The sequence below is a fragment of the Pholcus phalangioides genome, unplaced genomic scaffold (genome assembly GCF_987345545.1).
Source record: "Pholcus phalangioides strain wild (caught in Gottingen) unplaced genomic scaffold, Ppha-v1.0 ptg000012l_1, whole genome shotgun sequence".
NCBI lineage: Eukaryota > Metazoa > Arthropoda > Arachnida > Araneae > Pholcidae > Pholcus > Pholcus phalangioides.
This window is the reverse complement of record NW_028301605.1, coordinates 19,858,237-19,873,307: the sequence shown is the minus strand read 5'-3', so window position 1 is coordinate 19,873,307 and position 15,071 is coordinate 19,858,237. Positions and strand designations below refer to the sequence as shown.

Genomic DNA, 15,071 nt, shown 5'->3' with positions numbered 1-15,071 from the left:
GCGATGATGAAAGAGAGATAGAGAGTTCTTTGTCATTTTTTGGCATGAAATTTTTTTATGAGACGAAAATTTCGGTAACAAAATTCGTACATTTGCAACAATCGATTTTTTTTATGTACAAAAAATAATTATTTCTTTCCACAAAAACATTCGGACAATATGGATGATCGAACAAATAAGTGAAAATACGGATTATGTGGTCTTCAGATAGGGTTACCAGATTCAATTTACGAATTTTTCGAGAATTTTTCAGGTAGGGCCTCCAAAAAATCCTTTGGCTCGGGGGTCCATGATGCTATTAAGATGATCCTGCCTGTCAGCCCCACTCTTGTGGGGGTCATGGAATCCCAGTGCTTGATTCCTTTACTTCTATTAATTTACATTAATTAAACAAAAACATCAATAAAAAGTTCGAAAAATGATCAGTTATCGAATTGCAACGTATATTTGATAAAGAGATGACGATGAAACGATTTAAAAGTATGACAAAACTTTTTGTCTGTTCAATATGGATCGAGCCACGATGAAGTGTCAGCAGGTGGACCACGTGCTAATAATTATTAATAATTTACGAATTTTATAAATTTAATTTAGGGGTATTACGTCATCATCGATGGGGGGGGGTTTCCGATTTGCTGACAAGGGCGGATTGGGGGGTTTGGATAATGCTTACGTTAATTTATATTCAAAAAATCTCAGGGTATAAAGCAGTTAAAAACATGTAATTTGTTTGTTAAAGCTCAGAAGAGAAAGAGCAACAACTGTCTAATTGGAAGTTAGAGGACGGGGAGGAGGGTGTGGATATCGTATAAAAATCTTCATTTTTCATTTTGTGTACACTGTATTTTCATCCTCAAAACTCGTACAGGGAAACTTCTGGTCACATTTTGAGAATTTTCAAAATTAGAACCATACCACTACGACGAACGGTTGATGAGATAAAGGCTGTAACAACGCTCCAAGAAGAAACCATTGAATCTTAGAATGGCCATAATATTACTAATAGGCAGGGCCGCAAGTAGTTGCGGGGGGGGGGAGGGAAGAAGCGAGTCTGGTGCCCCGGGCGCATTAAAAAGGGGACGCAGATTTAACCATTCAACCTATCCTTCAGCATTACGTGGGGGGGGGGTGCCTAAATGAGTGGTTTCCCCGGCTAACCAAGTATCCAGTTGCGGCCCTGCCGGTAGGCATCTTATTTCTGACGAATCACCGTTATATATATATATTGGGTATTTTTTATTTTTAGATACATTCTCAAGTTCGTAATTTACTCCCACCTGGTAGCATTTGTTTTACTTCTATAGATCAAACTACACAGTTGATCTACTAATGACCCACAAAAATCATGTCCTTATTCTGTAGAACTTGGTTTACTGCGTGGGCCCACCTGAGCAACTTCTGGCAACCAAGTGGCAATTAGATCTGGTTCCGATTTTCAAGAGTAAATATGCAAATAGGTAGGTAGGAATTTTTAGCTAGGCAGTAGTGCCTCTCTCAGAAAAATCGCTTTGTATGTGGGCGTGTGATAATGTTAAGAGACAGCCCTGGGCGTACTTTATGAAAATTGTGAAAAGCTAATTGAGAAAAACTCAGCAAAATAATGTGGTCTAGTTTTATTAGTTTCTCATCTTTCGTGCCATCCTTGTGATAATGATCTTCAACCATTACAATCAAGTGTTCTTACAATTTTAGGATCTTCATCGGATGATCGATGTTTTTGAAAAAAAAATCGCGCATTAAAAAAAATACCATATGATATCTTTTTGTACTGATGCCCTAAGCACTTGCTCATTTTGCTTAATGTTTAATCCGGCCCTGTGACTGCGCACATGATTTCTCTGGAATGAATGTTTCAAACAAATATTTAAAAAATTTTCACACGTATTTTAGTTCATGTTTTTAAATTTATAGTAGGGCTACAACATGAACCTATATCCTTGATACATTATTGAAAACGATGTGAAAGGTTGAACTTTTCAATTGTGATTCATTTCTGTGTGGCTACTCCCTCATTATATACTAATTTTATCCGCATGAAGAGAATAAAATTAATAAAACTGCTTGCTATCACTTTTTGCGATTTTTATCACTACAAGAATGCGTATTTTGGAAGCTACAACTAACATTTTCTCAACGAAACCATAATCATTTACACAAAAATAAACTAATTTGAAATAATACAAATTTCATCCATGATGAGTTTTCATGTATGTGTAAGCGTAAGAGGGTTCTCATACTAGGGGATTTCAATTAACCAGGTACAGATTGGATGCCCGTTTCATCTGTAGATCAGTATGAAAGAGACTTTCTTAAGTTGGTGCTCGAAAATTTTTTGTATCAGCATGTATCAGAAGCCACTAGGGGTACCGCTATTTTGGATTTAGTTCTTACTAGTTCTGAGGATCTTGTTGAACATGTTTCGGTGGGGGAAGAGTTTTCTTCCAGTGATCATCGTATAGTCAGATTTCACTAACTTTTCCTTGGGTAAGGTTGATAACAAAAGACTGGTTGCTTGTTTTCGAAGAACTAACTTTGATGTTTTGAGAGGAAGTTTTCAAAGACCGGTTGGAATCAGTAGGGGTGGTAAGTCAATGGGAAGAATTTAGTACGAAGCTGTCCTCTGTTTTGCACGACGTCATACCCTTTGTTCGAAAAACGCGTATTTGTACATCGCACCCTCTATGGTTCACGGATAGCGTGCGTAACCTTTATCTTGAAAAGAAAAGAGCATTCAGAGAGTATGAAAGTGCATATAGGGCAAAACTGATATTACAGCACCAGTATCACCCAGAAAACTAGTCCCTGTAATGCAATCACGAACAAAACGGCGATTTTGTTCGGGGCTAACATCGGTGCGTCGCCGCTAACGATGAGCCACTCAGTTTTCCTAGTTTTGTTTATCCGAATTTTGGAGATCGTTAAACTGGCACAAGCCAGTACATTTTTTAGCTTTTGCGCCAAAATTCAAATGATACCAACACAATCGTTTTCCTGAAAATGACCGATTTCTATAACGCTCTCCTGAACAAGATCGTGATCGAGAGCGTGATCATCTATTCTATCACCCATAATAGCTAATTTAGATAAATCTTGATCACTTATAGACAAAACCTGTTGCGTATGGTGGGGTAATCTTTGCAACCACAAATTTTTTAAAACTTCGTCGGTTAAGTTTTTTCCAGCAAGATTTTGCATTTCGATTAATAATATAGAAGGTTTTTTATCACCAAAGATCTAATTCTTGAAGCAATTTACGTAATCGACGAGTTTCAGAATCGGTAAACTGGGCGATGATTCTATTCTTTAGACTGTCGTACATGTGTTCGACAGGTGGGTTTTGCAACAAATCGCTAACCACGTCAAGAAGTTCTGGCTCAAGAGTGGAGACAAGACAATGAAATTTAGTCGAGTCTTTGGTTATACCAGAAACTTCGAACGGAGATTCCAACCGGTAAAAATACAGGCTTGGATTCGCACGCCAAAAGGGCGGTGGTCTAAAAGCCAGTTTTGCCAATTCGGAAGTCTCGTCATTTCCTTTTGCCATCACAATGCATGAAACAAATATTTATGCTATGCATAAATTAAAACGCTAATATATTCAAATATGTTATATGTACACAGTCTAAAAATTCAAATAAAGTCGTGTATAATTATAATGCATTAACGAAAAATATTTTAGAGGGTATAACTATGCAGTAATGGTAACAAAATGAAAATGCACACGTGCACTTACAATCGTCTCAATCGACTATAGCACGGCGGGGCGGAAGCACACGGTTATTGACGACACGATTAATGTGACAGAACACAACCAATTTTTGGCGCGAATAAACTTTGGCGATTCACAAGAACGAGCGAACGCATCGGAAAACTAATGCAGCAAAGCAACGGCGATGAAGACGTGCACCAACCTATCAGAATTAAAATTTTTCCCGGGTCACCATCAGAAGGTTGCGTGTTCGAATCACGCCCGGGTCACCACCTCTAGTGGTGCGGTGAATGACCCCAATTTTGAATATACGAACTTGAAAGGGTTAATAACTAACTATTTATTAAACTATTAATAATTAAACATTCAACAATTAAACAATTAAGTATTAGGAAATAATTGACATAAAAATTTAGGAATTTAGATCATCAGCACGACCCGCGTGGATGTGACGGCTAGTGACGGAGTGGTAAAGAGCAGCTATTCCGGTTTATATGTGTATGGACTGCAGCGCCAGATGTACACGTCACAGCATGGCAATTTGCATACGCCACAAGCTCTGGGCGTGAGCGCTCATCAATCAATCAATCAATCTCACATCCATACATTAAGACAGAAAAGACCAACGCATTTATAATCCTAATTTTTGCTTTCATTGATACATCTTTGTCTTTCATTATTATATTAAGCTTTCTCATAGCTGTTTTACCCAGAACTACTCGTCTTTTTATTTCTTCTGTGCATGTTCCCTCTTTTACAATTCTGGATCCTAGGAAATCAAATCTGTCCACAATCTCAAAACTTACGCCATCTAGTTGAAAACTGTAAATATGTGCTGTAGTCATGATCTTTTTTTTTTGGTATTTAGATAGAGTCCAAGCTTCTCACTTTCTGTTTTTACTCTTGTTATACTGTATAATGTTCGTCAGGTTTTCTTCAGATTCTGCCATCATTGTTGTGTCATCAGCATATCTAAGGTTGTTGATCACTCTTCCTCCAATTGCGTTACATTACGTGGTGCGATAATGATATGTTTTACTTCCGTTGTGCATTGTATGCCATTATTTGAGTTACACTGCTGGCCACATATCATATGCAGAACACATTACCAAAATGCACTGCGCATTTTCCCCCCGAAATCTCCGCCACCTTTATATTTTTATCACGCCAGAAACATCAGCATCCGAAAAATATTCCTCCTTTCCAGATTTCTGCAGATTCCAAAGGGTAAAGGAAAATATTGGGAACGAATCGGATTTCTCTACTAGTTATCGGCACCTGGTTACAAGTATGTCACCCCGTTTCCAATTGGTGAATTCGGAAGAGGAATTTCTTTTTCTTTTTTTTTCTCCTATGGACAAACAACCAATATCTTTCTAAATATAGTTTAGAATTCCGTGCACAGATAAAGCTTCTCTTCTACTTCTTACTTTTCTTATGCCTGCCATTTTTATTCATCTCGCGATAAATTTAAATCAATGTTTTTTTGCACTAAGTCGATAAGGAAATCAGCTTTCATCTGAAGAAAAGGGAAAGGGAACGGTGCGAAAAGGAACAGAGCAGACATAATCTCATTTTACGCTCCATTTTTCTAGATCCTTCCTTTCGCCCAAAAGTTTGCACCTTGTTTGAGTCTCTTTCTTCGTGTTTTTTTATTTCATTTTAATAGTTGGAGAAGTCTTCTTGATTCTTCAAACAAATTCCTTGAACTCTTTAAATTTATCGCCTGCAATTTGGAGGAAAGTTTTTAACGTGAGTTTAGCGCCCATCTTATTATTATTATTTTGAACTTGACTTTAAGCTCTCATGTCTCTAAGTGCTAAGGACTTTTTTTATCGTCGAAATCTCTATATTACGATCGAATGAATTGGTTTTTTTTTATATATATATTATATTTGCATGAACCTTGACCTTTGTAGCTTAAGAATGTGTTTTAAATCTCACTTATCTCTAGTCTATCTCCATGAGGGGGTTTTGAATGTTTACTGCTGTATCTACTTGGGTTCTCAAATCTTTACGTTAAATCCTTCTGCGTTTTTCGGAATATTACTTGAGGCAGTGGTTATTAAACTTTTTTGTTTTCAGTTGCGATCCAAAATCAACAACAAAATCAGCTTCGCGACCCATGGGATAGTGCCGTCTTAATGCATGAGCCCACCCGGGCACGGCCCGGGGGCCTCAAGAGGAGAGGGGCCCCCACAAAAATTAGATCCGGTTGAAATTTTCTAGAATTTACCGAGTAGGGCCTCAGAAAAACCACTTGGTCCAGGGACCCATGATGCTCTTAAGACGGCCCTGCCATGGGACTGTTTTTCCTCCCTGAATTATTGGAACGAGTGACAAAATAAATGCATTGGTAACCGGAATATAAGTGGATTTGTACGACTCACATCTATAGGATGCAACGGTGGATCAAGTTTGGGTCGTGACCCACAGCTCAAGAATCCCTGTTTGTAACTAGCCATTTCGGAAATCCTTGAGAATCAAGTTTGGATCGTGTCCGATCACTCGAGAATTCGTCTCTAAGTGGATATATACGACCCATTTTGGAATCCCCCTGCGAAAACTTTTAGGTCGTGACCAACAGCTCGAGAACTTTTTCATGGGAAATATCATTTGTAGTCCAATTTTTTTAAAATCGTTTTCACTATTCTGAGAGCTTTTCTATCGAAAAATACTTTCAAAGTTCACTCCAGTGCTATTTTATAGATCAGGGGCGAGAAAGGTATTCGGTTATCTTAAAAAATGTTAATATTAAGATATTCGGGAACATTTTTTCACGCTTTTTCCAGGCGATTTCAATGCCTATCAAGTTAGATGTGACTCACAGATTGATAATCATTGCCATAGTAACCATCTTACTACCATTTCATCTTGGAAATGATGGATCGCGTTAGAAATTTTTTAATAAGTTTAGTGAAAATAAAACTCTTTATATGTCACAATAAAATATTGTTTCGGACGAGATTCGGTAACCTTTGGATGTCATTGTGAAAAGTGGGAAACAGTAGGCAAATACCGCCCCCTCCCCACCGAAACCGTCCTGAAATGCATGAATATAGCGTGTATTGCCCTTGAATGTTGTTTTCAACACTTGCAACCAGAAAAAAACCTAAAACCTAGTTCTTAAACTGGGATTCACGGACTCTTGCGGCCCCTGAAAAGATCTCATGAAGTTCACGGTCTCGAATGAGAAAACGATGATTCATCGGTTTTACAATTCCATGCACTGAATTTTGTTTTTTAATCCGCGCCCTTCATTTCATTAGCACAAAGATTACGTGGAACACTAGAAGTCAAGAGTCCTTGACCTTTGACTGCGTGAGTAACATTCAATGTTACAGCAGAACCTTGCTAATCCAAACTAATCAGATGACGGGGGAAGGGGACCTGTTGAAATTTCCGATATTACGTTTTTAAGCAATATTTTTTTTTTTAATGTGAAAGTGAGTAATACATAGTCAGTCCAAAATGAGTGAAACAGGCCTAATGATTATGCTCAACGTGGAATGTTATGATGAAGATGAGGGTGCGAATCGAAAATTGTTTCGGATATCCTTGGAATGGCGCGCAATCACTGCAGATCCGAAGATGTGCTTCAAAATAGTCCTCCAAATGGTATATCTACCACCCGGAGAATCTTTCTTTCAAGACCATGGACAGACGAGCCAATCTACGTAGACATCACTTCCAAATAAGAATACCAACGACCAGAATAGATTGCTTCTTCCACTAGTACAGATGCCGTACAGTGAGACATATGAAATTCTGCCACCAGTACTTGTGTGTGTGCCTCCAACGCAAGATTTGCTTTGAAGATTTCGACCTGGTTTCGTACGCGAAGCGCTTTCCCTACTGACTATTTTTTATTATTATCAATACCATCATTATTTTCATTTATTATTCTTTTCGATTGTAAGTGCATTGGATGCCTTCTGAGGTTGTAAATAAATAATTCATTCAAATTTATTATAATTCACCATTACTTTCTTTTTATAATTCATATTTATTCTTGATAACAGCTGAATTAGTTATTCAATAGTTACAGACCATCAACGGTTTAACCAAGACGAAACCAAAAGTTACCACAAATTTAAGACTCAATTGAAGGCGAAGGGGGAAGGAACCTTCATTAAACCTCTGATCACATCACGAAAGTCATAGACATCAGTGTCCATCTAAATTGGCCCCAAAAAAAAGGAAAAAAAAAAAGGAACAATTTCACGCGCGAAGAGAACGTGTCTCGCCGAAAAGCTTTCTATTTATGACGAGTGACCTCCTTCCTCTTAGTTCTTCGACATTTTCGGGAATCATCATCAAGTTGCGAGAAATTCAGCGCCGATTCCTCCTTCTTATTTCCACTTTTTCTTCTTCTCTTTTTGGCTCGTTGGGAATCTGCTCTGATGGTGATAGATATAAGGACAAATAAAAAGAACCTGGTCATGTGGCAAAAGCAATCAGTCGCAGAGAGTGGCCGGAATTCCCCCGAGTGCAACACCACAACAAGCTCCCAGCCGGCCACTCTCGCACTACTCACTCCCTATACATTTAGTTTCCTCTTTCTTTCCCAGTGTCCAGACTACACCACTGCCCACTGACCGCCACCACTATACCTTTTAATCCTTCTTTCTGTCCATCGGCTTTCCCCAAGAGTGCTCCAAAGATACTGCTACCGCTCCGAGGAGCACCTCGTACACACACATACACACACAGCCAACGTCCATGGAATTTCTGATGTACTCAATGAAGAGGAGATTCAGTTATCAATCGCAATTGTATTGCAACTAGTGGTGGATGGTTTTAATGATATACACTCGTACGGAATTACTTACGATTATTATGGCCTTGTTAATTTCCCATCCATGGTTTTTCACACGCGTGGGGCGTTTTGATAATGGAAAGACCTTCTTAATGTGCCTAGGACGTTCATTGATGAATCATTTATGATCAACCTGTTTATCAGAAACTATTCGTTCAAGAGTTCGTCACTCAGTCATCAGGAGACCAATGGTTAAGCTCACGTTGGAAGAGCAGCAATGCATAATCACACAAATCTCGGTCCATTGTTATTCAACTCTCGCGTGGATGTGATGGTCATGGTGATATAAGAATCGGTTTGCAGGGGACGACGATATGTTTCCACGATGAGAAGTCAATCTCAGTTGCAACCACCCCCCGTCCGGATACTTTCCTCTGAACATTTTGTTTTTCCACAGAAAACAACAGAAAAAACAATTTTCATGCTGCACAGCATGACTCCTAAGATATTTCGATACAAACACGTCGGTCAGTCACTTGCTGTTCAAAACTCCATTTTTACTTTCCATTATGATGAAAAGAAAATCGATTGAAATTTAGGGAGCTTTTCCATGTCAAAAATTCTTAGAAATTTCGTTATTTAACCATTACATACTTGGTGCATCATGAGGTTTATTATTATTATTATTTTCCTGCCTTAATTTTTAATTATTGAAAAAAGTACAGGGTGGGTAAAAAGACACTTATGAAAATTAATAGGAAAACGGGTATTAAAAATATAAATTACTTAAAAGAGCAATTTTGCGCAATGGATGTTTGTTTCCATTGCATAACAAAGTTTGTATAATGATCAAGATTTTTTTTCAGTAAAGTAACGCATGTAATAAAATCCTTCATGTACCGCCAGATATCGATGCGATAATTCAGATGTTATCGAATACTAAATATGAATCTTCAACGTATAGCCCCGTGGATCTTTTTGCCTTAATCCGCCGACCTTTTTCAAGAAATGACAAAAAATCTTTAAAGACGGTTAAATAAATACATAAATTTTGACACATTTCCAAGAGATAATTAATAAGTTGAAGGGGAGGGGGACGGGCAAGCACGCTTTTTTGGGGTCCTAATGTCATTATCTCTAAAGGGAAAAGTCAGCATCCAAAAAACCATAGATAACTGCAGAATTTACAGAAATGGTCGAAATCCCAGTGATGAAAAGAATTACTGAGAGAAATATTTTCAGAATTGATGGAAATTCGTAATTGATAAAAAAAAATAACTTCAGAACAATTGACAAAATTATTTCTGGAGAAATATGGAAGAAATGATCTCAAAAATCAAAATATCATCGATTGTGGAAGACTAATAATCAAAATGACATAGATTGTCATCATTGAATGATTAAAATGATATCCATTATCGTAAGTTAATGATCAAAATACCATCGATTGTAATTGTCGTTAGCTGATGATCAAAATGGCATGGATTGCCATGATTAAATTATTGAAATGGAATGAATTGTCATCATGAAATTAATAAAATATATCGAATTGTCCTAACTTAATGATCGAAATACCATTCATAGTTGCAAGCGAATCATAAAAATATTATTCATAGTTGCAAGCGAATCATCAAAATATCATTGATTGTTGAAAGCCAGTGATGAAGATACCATAGATTTTATGAGAAATGTCAAAACATAATTAATTGCCGATAGTAAATTATTCGACTTGCTGTAAGTAAATTACGAAAATACCATTGACTTTCGTGAATAAATTACGAAACATCTTTGACTGTCTTAAGCGGAATATCATTGACTGTTTAAAATCAATCATCAAACACAATCGATTTTCATTAGTCATTTATCAGAATATCATCGATTTCCGTACGTTAATTATCAATATACCACCAACGATTGTCGTATGCCAATCATCAAGATATCATAGAGTGCTATAAGTGTGTTATCAAGAAATCATCGATTGTCACTTGCAAATGATCAAAATATCACTGACATTCGTTAGTAAACGATCGAAACATCTTTGATTACCGAAAGCAAATTATCTGATTATTGTTAGTGAATTTTCAAAAGGTATCATTCATTTTCGTAAGTAAATGATCAAAATATGATCGATTGTAGTAAATAAACTATCAAAATAATATTGATCGGAAAAATTATCAAAACATCATCGATTATAGAAAGTAAATTACCAGATATCATTTATTTGTCGTAAGTAAATTACCAGATATCATTTATTTGTCGTAAGTAAATTATCAAAATATCATTCATTAACGTGGTACGTATTAATGGTATATATAATAACGTATCCAAATAGCATCGACAGTCATAAGTAAATTATTGAAGCGCTATCCATTGTTGTCAGGGAATTATGAAAATATTGATTATCTATTTGTCTATTGCCAAAACATCACTGATTTTCGTCAAAAAATTCACAAAATATCCTGAACGTCGTACGTAAAAGCTCGAAATACTATTGATTGCCATAAATAAATCATTAAAATACCGGTTTTTGATTGTTTTAGGCGTTATAAGAGAAAAACTTTAAGATTACTACCATTTAAACACACAGATTCCCACGCGAAAATATTCCATAAGGACAGTATAATTTCGTATTTATTCACAAGAAATTCTTGTTCATATATTTTCAATAGCCGTGATTCAAAAATGTATGTTTTTCATCACGTATAATATCTCTCGATACGAAAGGATATGAACAGAAAAATGTAAAGGAACCGGTAAGCAATACGTCCATCTATTCATGGATTTCATTTCGCTACCAATATACCAGCAAATATAGACACGAGGATTTCATCCCGTTCTCTCTCAAAGCATGATTCCCAATAACGCAATTCAAAGATCTCCCGCTAACATATACATATAACATTTTCGCTTTTATATATATATTATACATATATTTCTTATTTTTGGATAGAGAAAAACATGATAACATGGCAGCCGTCCCGATTCGTATCCCACAAAATAGCTCTCAGTGCGTAGGAAAACGACTTGTTGGAGCCAGAATATGTGATAAAATACAAAAAATATATATATTTTTTCTTTGTAAGATACCAGGGGTAAAAAGAAAATTCATTTTCTATTTTTCTATAAAATAATTTCATATATAACTTTCAAATCGAATGATATTGTACATATAGAATTTCTATCTCTATAAAATGTTACGATATACATTTAAGATATGCATGTCTTGCGCTTTTCATAAAGGGAATTGGTTGGAATTGACAGTTTTACGGTGAAAATAAAACTTTATTTACTCAAATTTCAGGTTGATTAGTATTTTCAAAACATAAAGAAGTCTGGAAAAAAGAATAAAACTGATATTTTTAGCTTTTGATTCAATATAAATGGTTCTAGAAGTTTTAATCTTGAGATTGCGTGCCTTTACGTATGTGTGTGTGCTGTTTGAATTCATAAACATTTAAAATCATGTTGGTTTTTTTTTTCAGTTTGAAAATCAATGTTTTACTTTCTGTAAATGTAGCTATCATTATGATCGTACAGGATACGAGATTTATACTTACGAACTGTTCATAAGATTTTATAAATGTTCTTTTTACCAAAAGTTTTTATTTTAGGTATGGAAGTTGAGGTCATTGTGGTTGTTAAACCTCAATTATAATCTCTGATTGTTTACGTCAAATTCTTTCTAGGCTACAAAAGTTACGATTGTTCCAGTCGCAGAAGTCAATTTATATATATTGTTTATGATTAATCTGCCTGCAGAAGTTTCGATATTTACATTTTCTGATTAATCTGCCTGCAGAAGTTTCGATATTTACAGTTTTTCTACATATTTCTTTCTAGCAAGTATATTGGCGAAAATTATTAGGTTTTTTTTTCAATTTTTTGCGATTTCTTGTTACATAGCGTCATTTTAGTATACAAAACAATTCTATGAACAATAATGAATTTATTTCAGATAAATATACTAAAAATATCAAAAATTAATGAGAAACGTCACTTTTCACAAAATAGTTTTGTTATCATCAAGATACTCTAGAACAGTGGTTCTCAATTTGTGCTCCGCGGAGCCCCTGCTCAAAGAAAATGAAATAAATTAGTGAATTTGAAAAAAAAAGACCTGCGGAGCTCTACCATAGAAATTATATACCAAAAAGAGCGCACAGTTACTTTTTTGGTCACTTTTCTGGTCGCTCACCCATGGAGTCTTCGCTCTTTAGGTCACTCCCATGTGATTAAACTATTGACACTATCTAAGTTAATATTTCAATCAATTCACTGCTCACACACTCTTTTGGTCAGTCACATGCTTGCACACTTTCTTGGTCACTCACCGAACTAGTCCCTCTCTCTCTCTAGCTCTGGAACACTCCTTTAGTCATGCTTGCACATTGTTTTCGTCACTCACATGTTTACAAACTCTCTAGGTCAGAAGTTCTCAATTCGGTGTCCCACTTGCTTTTCCAAGGAGATCCGTGGCGACTCCTTATTGAGTAAAAAAGGGCTCCACGAGTCAATAAAGGTTAAAAACCACTGCTGTTTCGGTTACTCACATGCTTGCGCATTTTCTTGATCACTCCTTTGGCTGACCAACTGACCCAGTCCTTCGCTCTTTGGGTGACTCCCATGCTCCCACATTTTATAGATCACCATGGTTGAACTTATCTCGGTCACTTTTTCGGTCGCTTACCCACCGAGTCTTCGCTCATTAGGTCACTCCCATGCTAGTATACTCCCACGGGATTAAAATATTAACACTATCTAAGTCAATATTTCAATCACTCCGCTCCCCACACACTCTTTTGGTCAGTCACGTGCTTGCACACTTTCTTGCTTCACTCACCAAACTAGTCCCTCTCTCTCTCTCTGGAACAGTCCTTTAGTCATCTTTGCACATTGTTTCCGTCACTCACATGCTTACAACCTCTTTAGTTCAGAAGTTCTCAATTCGGGGTCCGCATGCTTTTTCTAGGAGATTCGCGGCAACTCCAGGACTATGAAATAAATCATAGTCCTTCTCATAAATAAATAATAAAAAAAAAAGCTACGGGGCTCTGCCATAGAAATTATTGAGTAGAAAGGTATTCCGTGAGTCAATAAAGGTTGAAAGCCACTGCTGTTTCGGTTATTCACATGTTTGAGCAGTTTCTTCGGCACTCCTTTGGATGACCAATTCACCCAGTCAATCGCCCTTTAGGTGACTCTCGTGTTCACACATTTTATAGATCACTCTTTTGGTCAGTCACATGCTCACTCACTTTCTTAGTCACTCTTTTGGTCGGTCACTGATTTGTTCCCCTGGTCTCTACGTCACACTTTTTTGGCCAGTCACATGCTTGCACACTTTCTTGGTCGCTCGCCCACCGAGTCTTTACTCATTAGGTAGTATATTCCCATGTGATTAAAATATTGACAGTATTTAAATCAATATCTTGACCACTGCTCTGCTCACACACACGCTTTTGGTCAGTCACATGCTTGTACACTTTCTTGATCACTCACCAAACTAGTCCCTTGCTCTATGGAGCACTCGTTCAGTGATCCACATGCTTATGGATTGTATCCGTCACTCACATGCTTGAAAACCCACTAGGTCAGGAGTTCTCAATTCGTGGTCCGCGTGCTTTTCCAAGGTAACTCTAGGACAATAAAACAAATCAGGCTCCGAGAGTAAAAAAAAAAATGGAACCACTGCGCTAAAAGAAAACGAAAACTAAACTATCGTTGTTTATTTGATTTTTTTAGCGTATAAGGAACGTCAAAATCCACAAAAACGGCCACATTTATTTTATTGCCGCTACTGTATTCTTTTCTTTAAGAAAAATAAAAAATGGCTGTATTTCGAAAAGTGTCCTCATTTCTTCATTTTCTTTAAAAAGTGAAATATTTCTCTTTTTTTTGGAATTTTTGCTGTTTGTGTCCCGATTCTTTTCTAGCTCGTAAATCCAAATATGTAAGGCCATATATTTATGGTCCTAAATTTTATAATTCAATGTCCTAAAGTGTCCATATAACCCATGGGAGAGGATTTTCTCCTTCTCGGCAAGGGTACTTGATGTCTTCGGATGAGTTATTCCGATTGCGTCACAACACGTGCTATTTTCCTGCGTTTTCTTTCGAATATACGAATGTACGCAAGCAGAGCCTGTTTTTATTTTTATTTTTACCATGCATGTGTTTGACATGCCGTTCATGGTTAGCCTGTGCGTAGAAGGCGTACGAGCCAGCTGGTCTAACATTTGCTTCGGTCTTGTCGATACAGATGTCGATACATATAGGCAGATCCCATTAGATATAGAGATATCAGTTATAAGAAGAGAATCGTTATCTCGGTTTCTGATCATTGCTGAATTTTATCGTTTTAAGTTGCATATAAATTATGTTATTGGATTTATAAATGATGATTCCGCTTTTACGTTCAGAATACATTTTTCGTTAGATATGTGTTACGGTAAGGGCCGTATTCACCGACGTGGTTTAAACTGTGGTCACACAATTTTTGGATAAGAGATCGACACGGATTGGTTAAATTCAGATTTTTAAATTAAAAATCGGTAGTTTAAAGGAGCCGTAATTAGATAATCGTAGCCTAAAAGAGCCAAAAGC

At 36.7% G+C, this 15,071-nt stretch overlaps 1 protein-coding gene across 1 annotated transcript in view; it reads left to right on the top strand.

The window, feature by feature from the left end:
* The window catches only part of LOC149079839 (uncharacterized), a 353,379-nt gene that overhangs the window by 93,852 nt on the left and 244,456 nt on the right, over nt 1-15,071 (top strand). The gene's annotated exons all lie outside the window — the stretch shown is intronic.